Raw genomic sequence first — 15721 nt, 5'->3', positions numbered from 1 at the left:
GACATGAAAGAAGCCATACTGGAGAGAAACCCTTTGAATGTAATCAGTGTGGTAAAGCCTTTATATTTCATAGCACTCTTCGAGGGCATGAAAGAAGTCATACTGGAGAGAAACCCTATGAATGTAGTCAGTGTGGTAAAGCCTTTGCACTTCGTAGCACTCTTCGAGGGCATGAAAGAAGTCATACTGGAGAGAAACCCTATGAATGTAGTCAGTGTGGTAAAGCCTTTGCATATTGCACTCATCTTAGGCAGCATGAAATAATCCATACTAGAGCTAAAACCTATGAAAGTAATCAGTGTGGTAAAACTTTTGCACAACACAGTCATCTTCAAATACATGAAAGAACCCATACTGGAAAGAAATCCTATGAATGTAATCAGTGCAGTAAAGTCTTTGCAGATTGCAGCACTCTTCGCAGGCATGAAAGAAGTCATACTGGAGAGAAATCCTATGAATGTAATCAGTGTGGTAAAGCCTTTGCAGTCCATACGTCTCTTCAAGTGCATGTAAGAAGAATCCATACTGGAGAGAAACCCTATGAATGTAATCAGTGTGGTAAAGCCTTTGCAGTCCATACGTCTCTTCAAGTGCATGTAAGAAGAATCCATACTGGAGAGAAACCCTATGAATGTAATCAGTGTGGTAAAGCCTTTGCAGGTCGCCGTCATCTTTACAGTCATAAAAGAATCCATACTGGAGAGAGACCCTATAAATGTATTCAGTGTGGTAAAGCCTTTGCACATGGCAGTCATCTTCAGAGTCATGAAAGAATCCATACTGGAGAGAAACCCTATGAATGTAACCAGTGTGGTAAAGCCTTTGCACAGAACAGTCATCTTCAAAGGCATAAAAGAACCCATACTGGAGAGAAACCCTATGATTGTAATCAGTGTGGTAAGGCCTATACAAATCGCAGAAGTCTTGAACAGCATGAAAGAACCCATATAAGAGAGAAACCCTATTAACATAATCAATGGGGTAAAGCCTTGTGTGTCACAGTAATCTTCACATACATGAAAGAAGCCATACTTATACATTGTTTACATTTTGAAGTCATTATTCTCATTTGTTGCACATTTGTTTACTGATTCTTTAATATTTGGACATGAATTTTTAGTCTTTAAGTTAAACAGATATTAAACATTATTGCTCAATAGTTGTTCATGTTTGTTGTATTTACATTCAGATCAATTGGGTCCTTTAGATACATATTGTATTTTGTCTAGATAGGCAATTTTCAACCACTTCAAGGATTTGTAGAACATGGTGTTTAAATAACTTAGGGTTCTGTTGACATAAGACATGATTGCTCTTGACAGCATCAATCTACTCCCAAGAGAATGTTGAACACCAAAGACACTCCACTTATAGCTTGTTTTCTTCATGGCACAATTGACATTTGGGCAAGAAACTGCCCATACCTCAACCACTGACAACATACATGGTTTCCAGATATGGATAAGCAGGACACAAGGAGAAAGACTGCCAAATCTTGCCTAGACAGGGTAAGATGGTTCTGAAAATTTTTCTACCTCTGAAAATGGATTGTCAATTACACCAGGCCTTAGCCAACATTGCTTCAATGTTACAAAATGAGACTTTGGGTGATGACTCAGATAGCTAATTGTCTATGCCATATACTGCTCAATTTGGAAGCAGATTACTGTACTTTCTTCCTGCTCAAATAATATTATCTCCCTTATCAGGCCTTCAGTGGGGTTGAAGATTTTATAGTCATATTTATTGTACTCTTAGGATCTAGCCAAGCCATTTCTTATACAAGACTTAGACTCCTAGGATAGAATGTTTATTAAAACATTTTGTACGCCGGGCGGTGGTGGCGCACACCTTTAATCCCAGCACTTGGGAGACAGAGGTAGGCGGATCTCTGTGAGTTCGAGACAGGCTCCAAAGCCACAGAGAAACCCTGTCTCGAAAAACAAAAAAATAAAAAAATAAAATAAAAAAATAAAAAATAAAAAAATAAAACATTTTGTATACATTCCTTGCTTAATATTGTTTATGCTGCTTGTAATTCTAATTATAATTGATATCTGTTCCTGTTGTATATAGTTTTGTATTGGGTTTGAAACTCTTATATAAACAAAAGCAGGAGGTGCAGTGGAACAGAGCAACAATGGGATCTCTTCTTTGAAACACTCTTAGCAGAGTCAAGCATGGCCCAGCTGTAAAAGTTCTCTGTTGGAGAGGAGCAGGATTGCTACATCCTACAGGGAGAATATCCCCCACTGGAACACCGCTTCAGGTATAATTAGAGATCCTTATAGTCAGAATATATCGGAGACCAGTTTTGACAAGGATACCACTTACCACATAGGAGCATAGGGATTAGAAAAATAAGGAAAGATTCATTGTGATCTCTGTGGAACCCTCCCATAATCCTGCACCCATACTTGGAGGACATAAGAGGTGAGTATGCAGTGGCCTTGTTGGCCCCAGATCCTCAACTCCTAAGCCTTCCATGTGGGAGAAAAGCCAGGGACCCCAACCCAGGTCCCTTGACCTTTCTAGCTGCCTGCAGGGAGTTTTCCAGCTAGCCCTCAATCCATCTTGCCCCCAACTCACCATTCTCAGTGAGCTCAGTGGGACCCTGCCATACATCATGTCCCAATACTTTGAGGACATAAGAGTTCCCTTGGCATTTCTAGCTGTCAGCAGGGAGTTTACCTGCTAGCCCTCAATCCACCCCACCTCTAACCCACCATTTCCTGTGAGCTCCATGAAACCCTGCGAAATACAGTCTGCAATAATACTAAGCCGACCTAAGAGCCTGCTCCAACACTGAGTGGACCTAAGAGACAGTCACAGCAAAAACTGGACCACTAAGCCAAGACAGCCTCAGTTGAAGGAAGAGATGGGTAGGCACCAATGCAAGAATTCCTCCAACAACCTAAAAAAAACAACATGGTAACACCAGAACCCAGAAGACACACAACAGGGAGACTTAATCACCCTAACCCAGAATATGCAGAAGAAAATGACTTTAAACATAACTTTATGAAAATGATGGAGACCTTTAAAGAGGAAGTTAAAAACTCCCTTAAACTGGGCGCTGAGTCCGAGTACCCGGGGCTCCCGGGCGGGCAGCAGTTCCTTTATTTCTGTGGCCTGCCTGCACCAAGCGGGGTAGGCGCTTTGTCTGCGAGCTGCCCAACCAGCACGGAGGCCTGATCTTTCGGCGCCAGGAGACCCAGCATTGGGGCGCGTGGCATCGCCCAGCCCAGCCTATCTGGGCGCAGGGTCCGAGTATCCGGGGCTCCCGGGCGGGCAGCAGTTCCTTTGTTTCTGTGGCCTGCCTGCACCAAGCGGGGTAGGCGCTTTGTCTGCGAGCTGCCCAACCAGCACGGAGGCCTGATCTTTCGGCGCCAGGAGACCCAGCATTGGGAGAGCCAACATTGGGGAGAGACAGCGTTTGGTAGGCAAGGAGACCTAATCCGGTAAAAGAAGATCCATAGGGAGCATTTGGAAGAAGAGATGGGCCGACGTCAAGGCAAGAATTCGCCCAACAAGCTGAAAAGCAACATGAAGCTACCAGAAACAAGCGACCTCACAACGGGAGGACAAGAACCCCTTAATCAAGAGGAAGGAGAAAAGATTGACTTCATGAAAGTGATTGGCACCCTTAAATAGCATGTAAAAAACGCCCTTATAGAAATGGATGAGAAATATAACAGAAAGTTTGAAGAATTGAATAAATCAGTGAATGATACCATAGAAAACCAAGGAAAAACAATCAAACAGATAATGGAAACAGTTCAAGACCTGAAAACTGAAATGGAGGCAAAGAAGAAAACACAAACAGAGGGCCGTCTGGACATGGAAAATCTAGGTAAACGAATAGAGACTACAGAAACAAGCATAACCAGCAGAATACAAGAGATAGAAGAAAGACTCTCGGATTCTGAAGATACCATAGAGAAAATAAACACACTGATCAAAGAAAACAGCAAGTCCAACAAACTCTCATCACAAAACATTCAGGAAATATGGGACACAATAAAAAGACCAAACCTAAGAATAATAGGAGTAGAAGAAGGAGAAGAAGGGCAGCTCAATGGTCCAGAAAATCTATTTAATAAAATTATAGAAGAAAACTTTCCCAACCTAAGGAAAGATTTTCCTATGAAGGTGCAAGAAGCATACAGAACACCGAATAGGCTGGATCAAAAAAAAACATCCCCTCGCCATATAATTATCAAAACACAAAGCATACAGAATAAGGAAAGAATATTAAGAGCTGCAAAGGAAAAAGGCCAAATTACTTATAAAGGTAAACCTATCAGACTTACACCTGACTTCTCCATGGAAACCATGAAAGCCAGAAGGTCCTGGATAGATGTAATGCAGAAACTGAGAGACCATGGGTGCAAGCCCAGATTACTATACCCAGCCAAGCTTTCATTCACTATAAATGGAGAAAATAAAATCTTCCAGGATAAAAACAAATTTAAACAATACGCAGCCACAAATCCAGCCTTACAGAAAGTAATTGAAGGAAAATCACTAACCAAGGACTCCAACAATGACCATAATAACTCAGACATCTAGAGACCCTTCACCAACACAAAACAAAGAAGGGAAACACACAAACTCTACGACTAAAAAAAAATGACCGGAGTTAACAACCACTGGTCATTAATATCACTTAATGTCAATGGACTCAACTCACCTATAAAAAGGCACAGGCTAAGAGATTGGATAAGAAAACAGGATCCAACATTCTGCTGTTTACAAGAAACACACCTCAACCACAAAGACAGGCACCTACTCAGAGTAAAGGGCTGGGAAAAGGCCTATCAAGCAAATGGACCTAAGAAACAGGCAGGTGTGGCCATACTAATCTCTAACAAAGTTGACTTTAAACTTAAATCAATCAGAAGAGATGGAGAGGGGCATTTTATACTCATAACAGGAACAGTTCATCAGGATGAAGTCTCAATCCTGAACATCTATGCCCCTAATATAAAAGCACCCACGTTCATAAAAGAAACATTGCTAAAATTCAAGGCAGCCATCAAACCGCACACACTAATAGTAGGAGACTTCAACACTCCTCTCTCACCAATGGACAGGTCAATCAGACAGGAACCTAACAGAGAAATAAGAGAATTAGTGGAGGTAATGAATCAAATGGACTTAACAGACATCTATAGAACATTCCACCCAAATAGGAAAGAATATACCTTCTTCTCTGCAGCTCATGGAACCTTCTCGAAAATCGACCACATAGTCGGTAACAAAGCAAACATCCACAGTTACAAAAAAATATTAGTAACCACCTGTGTCTTATCAGATCACCATGGATTAAATTTAGAATTCAACAATAATGCTACCCCCAGAAAGCATACAAAGTCATGGAAACTGAACAGTCAACTACTGACCCATAGCTGGATTAAGGAAGAAATAAAGAAAGAAATTAAAGTCTTCCTGGAATTCAATGAAAATAAAGAAACAACATACTCAAACTTATGGGACACTATGAAAGCAGTCCTAAGAGGAAAGTTCATAGCACTAAGTGCCCACTTAAAGAAAACAGAGAAAGCTCACATTGGAGACTTAACAGCCCACCTGAAAGCTCTAGAAAAAAAAGAAGCAGACTCACCTAGGAGGAGTAGAAGACTGGAAATAATCAAAATGAGGGCTGAAATCAACAAAATAGAAACACAGAAAACAATACAAAAAATCAATGAAACAAAAAGCTGGTTCCTGGAGAAAATCAACAAGATTGACAAACCACTATCCAAGCTAATCAAATGGCAGAGAGAGAATTTGCAAATTAATAAGATCAGAAATGAAAAGGGGGACATAACCACAGACACAGAGGAAATTCAGAGAATCATTAGATCTTACTACAAAAGCCTATATGCCACAAAATTGGAAAATGTAAAGGAAATGGATACTTTTTTAGATAAATATCATATACCAAAGTTAAATCAGGACCTGGTGAACAATCTAAATAGACCTGTTAGTCGCGAAGAATTAGAAGAGGTTATCAAAAACCTCCCTACCAAAAAAAGCCCAGGACCAGATGGTTTCAATGCGGAATTCTACCAGATCTTCCAAGAAGATCTAATACCTATACTCCTTAATGTATTCCACAAGATAGAAACAGAAGGGTCATTACCAAACTCCTTTTATGAAGCCACAATTACTCTGATACCAAAACCACTCAAAGACTCAACCAGGAAAGAGAACTACAGGCCAATCTCACTCATGAATATCGACGCAAAAATCCTCAACAAAATACTGGCAAATCGAATCCAAGAACACATCCGAAAAATTATCCATTATGATCAAGTAGGCTTCATTCCTGAGATGCAGGGCTGGTTCAACATACGAAAATCTATCAATGTAATCCAGCATATAAATAAACTGAAAGAAAAAAACCATATGATCATTTCATTAGATGCTGAAAAAGCATTTGACAAAATTCAACATCCATTTATGTTAAAAGTCTTGGAGAGATTAGGGATACAAGGGTCATACCTAAATATAATAAAAGCTATATACAGCAAGCCGACAGCTAACATCAAATTAAACGGAGAGAAACTCAAAGCCATCCCACTTAACTCAGGAACAAGACAAGGCTGTCCACTCTCCCCATACCTCTTCAATATAGTGCTTGAAGTTCTAGCAATAGCAATAAGACAACATAATGGAATCAAGGGGATTCGAATTGGAAAGGAAGAAGTTAAACTTTCGTTATTTGCAGATGATATGATAGTGTACATAAGCGACCCCAAAAACTCCACCAAAGAACTCCTACAGCTGATAAACAGCTTTAGTAATGTGGCAGGATACAAGATCAACTCCAAAAAATCAGTCGCCCTCTTATACACAAAGGATATGGAAGCAGAGAGGGAAATCAGAGAAGCTTCACCATTCACAATAGCCAAAAACAGCATAAAATATCTTGGGGTACATCTAACCAAGGAAGTGAAAGATCTATTTGACAAGAACTTTAAGGCATTGAAGAAAGAAATTGAAGAGGATACCAAAAAATGGATGGACCTCCCTTGCTCTTGGATTGGGAGGATCAACATAGTAAAAATGGCAATTCTACCTAAGGCAATTTATAGATTCAATGCAATCCCCATCAAGATCTCATCAAAATTCTTCACAGATCTGGAGAGGACAATAATCAACTTTATATGGAAAAACAAAAAACCCAGGATAGCCAAAAAAATCCTATACAATAAAGGATCTTCTGGAGGCATTACCATCCCTGACTTCAAACTCTATTACAGAGCTACAGTAATGAAAACAGTGTGGTACTGGCATAAAAACAGAGAAGTCGACCAATGGAATCGTATAGAAGACCCGGATTTTATCCCACAAACCTATGAACACCTGATTTTCGATAAAGGAGCTAAAAGCATAAAATGGAAGAAAGAAAGCATCTTCAACAAATGGTGCTGGCACAACTGGATGTCATCTTGTAGAAGAATGAAAATAGACCCTTATCTATCACCGTGCACAAAACTCAAGTCCAAATGGATTAAAGACCTCAATATCAGCCCGAACACACTGAACCTGATAGAAGAGAAAGTGGGAAGTACCCTACAGGAGCTGGGCACAGGAGATCGCTTCCTATGTGTAACCCCAGAAGCACAGACATTAAGGGCAACATTGAATAAATGGGACCTACTTAAACTGAGAAGCTTCTGTAAAGCAAAGGACATAGTCAATAAGACACAAAGGCAACCTACTGATTGGGAGAAGATCTTCACCAACCCCACAACAGACAAAGGTCTGATCTCCAAAATATATAAAGAACTCAAGAAACTAGACTTTAAAATGCTAATTAACCCAATTAAAAAATGGGGCACTGAACTGAACAGAGAATTCTCAGCAGAGGAAGTTCAAATGGCCAAAAGACACTTAAAGTCGTGCTCAACTTCCTTAGCAATCAGGGAAATGCAAATCAAAACAACTCTGAGATATCATCTTACACCTGTCAGAATGGCTAAAGTCAAAAACACCAAGGATAACCTTTGCTGGAGAGGCTGTGGAGGAACGGGTACCCTCATCCATTGCTGGTGGGAATGCCATCTTGTGCAACCACTGTGGAAGTCAGTGTTTCGGTTTCTCAGGAAATTCGGGATCAACTTACCCCTGGACCCAGCAATACCACTCCTGGGAATATACCCAAGAGATGCTCTATCATATGACAAAAGCATTTGTTCAACTATGTTCATAGCAGTATTATTTGTAATAGCCAGAACCTGGAAACAACCTAGATGCCCTTCAATGGAAGAATGGATGAAGAAAGTATGGAATATATACACGCTAGAGTACTACGCTGCGGTAAAAAACAATGACTTCTCGAATTTTGCAGGCAAATGGATGGAAATAGAAAACACTATCCTGAGTGAGGTGTCCCAGACCCAAAAAGATGAACTTGGGATGTACTCGCTCATAATTGGTTTCTAGCCATAAATTAGGGCCACGGAGTCTACAATAGGTGAACCTAAAGAAGCTAAGTAAGAAGGTGAACCCAAGGAAAAACATATAGTTATCCTCTTGGCTAAGGGAAGTAGACCCAATTGCCGGGGAGAAAATTAGGATCTTGGGGGTGGGGTGGGATGGGGGTAAGGGGAGATGGGGAGAGAAAAGGTAGAAGGGAAGGAGGGGGGATTTGGGGAATCAGGAGAATTGGGATAAAGGAAAGGTGGATAGGGGAGCACGGAACCACAATTCTTAGTTAAGGGAACCACTTTAGGGTGAGCAAGAGATTTGACCCTAGAGGGGCTCCCAAGTGCCCAACATGAGGTTCCCAGTTAGTTCCTTGGGTAGCTGAGGATTGGGAACCTGAAATGACCCTATCCGAGAGCAATACTGACGAATATCTTGCATATCATCATAGAACCTTCATCTGGTGATGGATGGAGACAGAGACCCACACTGGAGCACTGGACTGAGCTCCCAAGGTCCCAATGAGGAGCAGAAGGAGGGAGAACATGAGCAAAGAAGTCGGGACCACGAGGCGTGCACCCACCCACTGAGACAGTGGAGCTGATCTACTGGGAGCTCACCAAGGCCAGCTGGACTGTGACCGAAAAAGCATGGGATAAAACCGGACTCTCTGAACATGGCGAACAATGAGGGCTAATGAGACGCCAAGGACAATGGCACGGGGTTTTGATCCTACTTAATGTGCTGGCTTTGTGGAAGCCTAGCCAGTTTGGATGTTCACCTTCCTAGATATGGACGGAGGGGGGAGGACCTAGGACTTACCACAGGGCAGAGAACATGGACTGCTCTGTGGACTGGAGAGGGAGGGGGAGAGGAGTGGGGGGAGGGGTAGAAGGGTGGGAGGAGGGGGAGAAGGGTGGGAGGAGGGGGAGGGAAATGGGAGGCTGGGAGGAGGTGGAAACTTGTTTTTTGTTTATGTTTTTTTTTCTTCTTTTCTTAATAAAAAAAATTATTAAAAAAAAAAAGAAAAAAAAAACTCCCTTAAAGAAATAGGGAAAAAAGACAAACAGAAAGCTAGAAGAAATTAATAAATCCCTCATAGAAAACAAAGAAGAAACAACCAAACAGGTGAAGGAAACAGTTCAAGACTTGAAGATTGAAATGGATGTAACAAATTAAACACAAACTGAGGGAACTCAGGAAATGGAGAATCTGGGTAAACAAACAGCAACTACAGAGACAAGTACAACCAACAGAATACAAGAGCTAGAAGAAAGAATCTCAGGCACTGAAAATACTATTGAGGAAATAGAATTATTGGTCATAGAAAACACTAAATCCAAAATTTCTTAACACAAAAACTCAGGAAATCTGGGACACCTTGAAAAGACCAAACCTAAGAATAATAGGGGTAGAAGAAGGAGAAGAACTCTAGCTCAAAGGCATAGAAAATATATTCAATAAAATTATAGAAAGGGGGGGGCTGGAGAGATGGCTCAATGGTAAAGAGCACTGGCTGTTTTCCAGAGGACCCAGGCTCAACTTCCATCACCCACAGGGCAGCTCACAACTGTCTATAATTCCAGTTCCAGGGCACCTGACACTCATGGAAAAACACCAATTCACATATAATAAATACATTTGTAAAATTATAGAAGAGAATTTTCCCAACCTAAAGAAGGATATCCATATGAATGTATAAAAACCCTATAGAACACCAAATAGACTGGATGGAAAAAAAACATTTCTTCTCCATATAATAATCAAAACATACAGAACAAAGAAAGAATATTAATAGCTGAAAATAGAAAAAAGGTCAAGTAACACAAAGTTAAACCTATCAGAATTACACCTGACTCCAGCTCAAAGGCATAGAAAACATATTCAACAAAATCATAGAACTTTCCCAACCTACAGAAAGATATCCAATGTAGGTATAAAAAGCCTACAGAACACCAAATAGACTGGATCAAAAAAAAATCCCCTCGCCATATAATAGTACAAACACAAAACATACATAACAAAGAATATTAAGAGGTGCAAAGACAAACGGTCAAGTAACACATAAAGTAAACCTATCAGAATTATTCCAGACTTCTCAATGGAAACCATGAAAGCCAGAAGATTCTGGATAGATGTGCTGCAGACACTAAGAGACCATGGATGCAAACCCAGACTACTATACCCAACAAAGCTTTCATTTACCATGGATCCAGAAAACAAGATATTCAATGGCAAAAACAGATGTAAACAATATGAATACTTACAGAAAGTACTAGAAGGAAAACATCAACCCCAGATGCTAACTATACCCACAAAAACAGATATATGATAATTCCCCACCAAAGAAGGGAGACACACAAACACTACTACTGAAAGATAACCAGAGTTAACAACCACTGGTCGTTAATATTGCTTAATATCAATGAACTCAATTCACCTATAAAAAGACACAGGCTAAGAGAATGGATGTGAAAACAGGATTCAGCATTCTACTGTTTACAAGAAACACACCTCGACCTCAAAGACTTACACTATCTCAGAGTAAAGGGTTGGGAAAATGTTTGCCAATCAAATGGACCTAAGAAACAAGCGGGGGTGGGTATCCTAACATCTAACAAGGTTGATTTCAAACTAAAATCAATCAGAAGAAATGGAAAATGACACTTTATACTCATAACAGGAACAATTCATCAAGATGAAGTCTCAATCCTGAATATCTATGCCCTAATATAAGAGCACCCACTTATGTAAAAAAAATTACTAAAACTTAAATTGCACATTAAACCCCACATACAAATAGATCTCAACACTCCTCAACAATGGGCAGGTCAAACAAACAGAAACTTAAGAGAGAAATAGGAGAACTAACAAATGTAATGAATGAAATGGACTTAACAGACATCTATAGAACATTCCATTCAAACAAAAGAGAATATACCTACTTCACAGCACTACATGGAACCTTCTCTAAAATTGATCACATTCTCAGTAACAAAACAAACATCCACAGATATAAAAAACTTCAAATAATCCCCTGGTCTTACTCCAGACCACCATGGAGTAAAGTTAGAATTCAACAACAATATTACTACCAGAAACCCTACAAACTCATGAAAATTGAACAGTCAACTATGGAACCACCCCTGGGTCAAGGAAGGAAGAAAGAAAGAAATTAAAACCTTCCTTGATTTCAACAAAAATGATGGCACATACCCAAACCTATGGGACACTATCAAAACAGTACTAAGGAAATTTCATAGCAATAAGTACCCACATAAAGAAAACAGAGAAAGCTCACATCAGTGACCTAACAGCATGCCTCAAAGCTCTAGAAAAAGAGAAGTAGACTCACCCAGGAAGAGTAGAAGACAGGATACAAATTGAGGGCTGAAATCAATAAAACAGAAACATAGAAAACCATACAAAGAATCAATGAAACAAAGAGCTGGTTCTTTGAGAAAATCAACAAGATTGATAAACCCTTATCCAAACTAATAAAAAGGCAGAAAGAGAATATCCAAATTAACAAAATCAGAAATGAAGAGGGAGACATAACAGTGCACACCGAGGAAATTCTGAGAATTATTAGGTCCTACTCTAAATACCTGTACTCCACAAAATTGGAAAATATAAAAGACATGGACAATTGTCTTTTTAAAAATTTTTTAAAATAGATACCATCTACCAAACTTAAATCAAGACCAGGTGAGCCATTTAATAGACCTATAAACCACGAGATGATAGAAGCTGTTATCAAAAACCTCCCAACCAAAAATAGTCCAGTGCTGGATGCTTTTAGTGCAAAATTCTACCAGAACTAACATGAAGAGCTAATACCTATACTCCTCAAAATGTTTCACATAATAGAAACAGAAGATTGCCAATCTCTTTTTATGAAGCTACAGTTACCCTGATACCAAAACCGCACAAAGACTCAACCACGAAAGAGAATTCCAGACCAATCTCACTCATGAACATCAATGCAAAAACTCTCAATAAAATACTGGCAAACAGAATCCAAGAACACATCAAAAAAATCATCCATCATGATCAAGTAGGCTTCATCCCAGAGATACAGGGCTGGTTCAACATACAAAAATCTATCAATGTAATCCATCATATAAATAAACTGAAAGAACAAAAAAACCATATGATCATTTCATTAGATGTGGAAAAAGCTTTTGGTGAAATTCAACACCCCTCCATATAAAAGGTATTGGAGAGGCTAGGGATACAAGGATCATATCTAAATGTAATAAAAGCAATATATAGCAAGCTGACAGCTGACTTCAAATTAAATGTAGAGAAACTCAAAGCGATTCCACTAAAATCAGGAGCAAGATAAGGCTGTCTGTTCTCTCCATATCTCTTCAACATATTGCATGAAGTTTTAGAAATAGCAATCAGAAAACATAAGGAGATCAAGGGGATTCAAATTGGAAAAGAAGTCAAACTTTCATTATTTGCAAATGATATGATAGTGTACTTTAGTGGCCCTAAAAACTCTACCAGAGAACTCCTACAGCTGATAAATACCTTCAGTGAAGTAGCAGGACACAAGATCAACTAAAAAAAAAAAAGAAACAGTAACCCTCCTATACACAAAGGATAAAGAAGCTGGGAGGGAAATCAGAAACATCACCTTTCACAATAGCCACAACTCACATAAAATATCTTGGGGGTAATAATAAAGGATGTGAAAGACCTATTTGAAAAGAACTTCAGGTTTTTGAAGAAAGAAATTGAAGAAGATACTAGAGCTACAGGAATGAAAACAGCTTGGTATTGGCATAAAAACAGAGATATTGACCAAAGGAATCGAATTGAAGACCTGGATATTAATCCACAAACCCAGCCCTACACAAAACACTTGAAGGAAAACTCCAATCCAAGGAAGTTGGCTACACCAACAAAAACACAGACAATTCATGATCTCATAGCAGCAACAATGAAAACTAAATTAACAAGAGATAGCAATCACAGGTCATTAATATCATTTAATATAAATGTACTAAACTCACCTATAAGGAACAGGCTAACAAAGTGGATACAAAATAGAACCCATCTTTTATCTGATATAAGGAACACACCTCAACCTCAAAGATAAACATATCTCAGATTTAAAGGTTGGAAAAAAATATTCCAATCAAATGGACCTAAGAAACAAGTGGGTGTGGCTATCCTAATACCTAGCACAGAGGATTTCAAACTAAAATCAACCAAAAGAGACAAAGAAGGACATTTCCTATTAGTCACAAGGAAAATCAATGAAAAGGAAAACTCTATACTGAACATCTATGCCCCAAGTACAAGGGCACCTTCATATGTCAAAGAAACACTTCTAAAGCATTTAAGCTTTGTGATTTAACATAAATTATCATTTCTTGTTTGATTTAACATACAATAAACCCCACACACAATTAATGGGAGACTTTAACACTCCACATCTACCATTGGACAGGTCAGTCAAACAAAAAAAAATGAACAGAGAAATAAGGGAACAAACAGATGTTATGATTCAAATGTACTTAACAGATATCTATAGAATATTTCACCCAAACAGAAAAGAATATACTTTCTTCTCAGAACCTCATGGAACCTTCTCAAATATTGACCATATGCTCGGTAACAGAACAAATCTCAACAAATACAAAAAATTGGAATAAAGGCATTTATCTTATCAGATCACCATGGTTTAAAACTAGAAGTCAACAGCAATACTAATTCAAAAAGCCCCGAAACACATGGAAATTAAACAATGCTCACCTGAATCTTAATGTGTAAAGGAAGAAATTAAGGGGAAAATTAAAGACATAAAAATTCAATGAAAATGACCACACAACATACACAAATTTATGGATTTATGGGACACAGTGAAAGCAGTGTTAAGAGGAAAGTTTATAGCACTAAATGCCTACATAAAGAAGCTGGAAAAATCCCACACTAGTGAATTAACAAGACATTTGAAAACTCTAGAACAAAAAGAAGCACACTCGCCTGGTAGTGGTGGCACACGCCTTTAATCACAGCACTTGGGAGGCAGAGGCAGGTGGATCTCTGTGAGTTTGAGGCCAGCTTGGTCTGCGAGAGCTAGTTCCAGGAAAGGCTCCAGTACTACAGAGAAACCCTGTCTCGAAAAACTAAAAAAAAAAAAAAAAAAAAAAAGAAGAAGAAGAAGAAGCACACTCACCCAAGAGAACTGGACAGCAGGAAATAATCAAATTGAGAGGTGAAATCAAGAAAATAGAAACAAAGAAAACAATTCAAAGAATCAATATGACAAAGAGTTGGTTCTTCAAGAAAATCAACAAAATTGACAAACCTATATCCAAACTAACCAAAGAAAATCAGAAATTAAAAGGGGGAAATAACAATAGACACAGGAAATACAGAGAATCATAAGATTATATTTCAAAAACCTGTACTGCACAAAGTTGGAAAACTTAAAGGAAATGGACAACTTCCTGGATAAATATCAGGTGCCAAAATTATATCAAGGCCAGATAATCAAATTAAACAGACATATAACTGCTGAAGAAATAGAAACAGTCATCAAAAGTCTCTAAATGGAAAAAAAAAAGCACAGGACCAGATGGATTCAGCTAACAATTCCACAAGATTTATGAAGAACTAATACCAATACTCCTCAAATTAGTCCACACAATAGAAACAGAAGGAACATTGCCAAACTCTTTTTATAAGGCTGCAATTACCCTGATACCGAAACCACAAAAATACATTACTAAAAAGAATTACCAAAGAATCTTACTCATGAACATTGATGCAAAAATACTAAATAAAATACTGGCAAATTGAATACAAGAACACACCAGAACCATAATCCACCATGTTCAAGTCAACTTCATCCCAGAGATGCAGGGATGGTTCAACATACAAATTTCTGTCAATGTAATCCACCATATAAACAAAGTGATAAATCAAAACCACATAATTATCTCATTAGATGCCAAAAAAGCTTTTGATAAAATACAACATCCCTTCATAATAAAGGTCTTGGAGAGAGCATAGATACAAGGAACACACCTAAACATGATTAAGGCAATATACAATAAGCAAACAGCCAGCATCAAACTAAATGGAGAGAAACTCACAGCGATCCCACTGAAATCAGAAACAAGACAAGGTTGTTCATTCTCCCAATATCTATTCAATATAATTCTTGAGCTCCTAGCCAGAGCAATAAGACACCAAAGGAGATCAAAGGGCTCCAAATCAGGAAAGAAGTCCAACTCTCACTATGTGCTGATGATATGATAGT

General features: G+C 38.8%; 1 pseudogene; it reads left to right on the top strand.

Annotated features, from left to right (window-relative positions):
- The first annotated feature begins 285 nt into the window (after positions 1–285).
- LOC121455362 overlaps positions 286–15721 on the top strand; it is a 35440-nt pseudogene continuing 20004 nt past the window's right edge.

The sequence above is a fragment of the Microtus oregoni genome, unplaced genomic scaffold, assembly GCF_018167655.1.
Source record: "Microtus oregoni isolate MIOR12 unplaced genomic scaffold, Mior012 000013F_ref0000133, whole genome shotgun sequence".
NCBI lineage: Eukaryota > Metazoa > Chordata > Mammalia > Rodentia > Cricetidae > Microtus > Microtus oregoni.
Note: the sequence above shows the minus strand (reverse complement) of the source record. Positions and strands in the feature narration are given on the sequence as shown.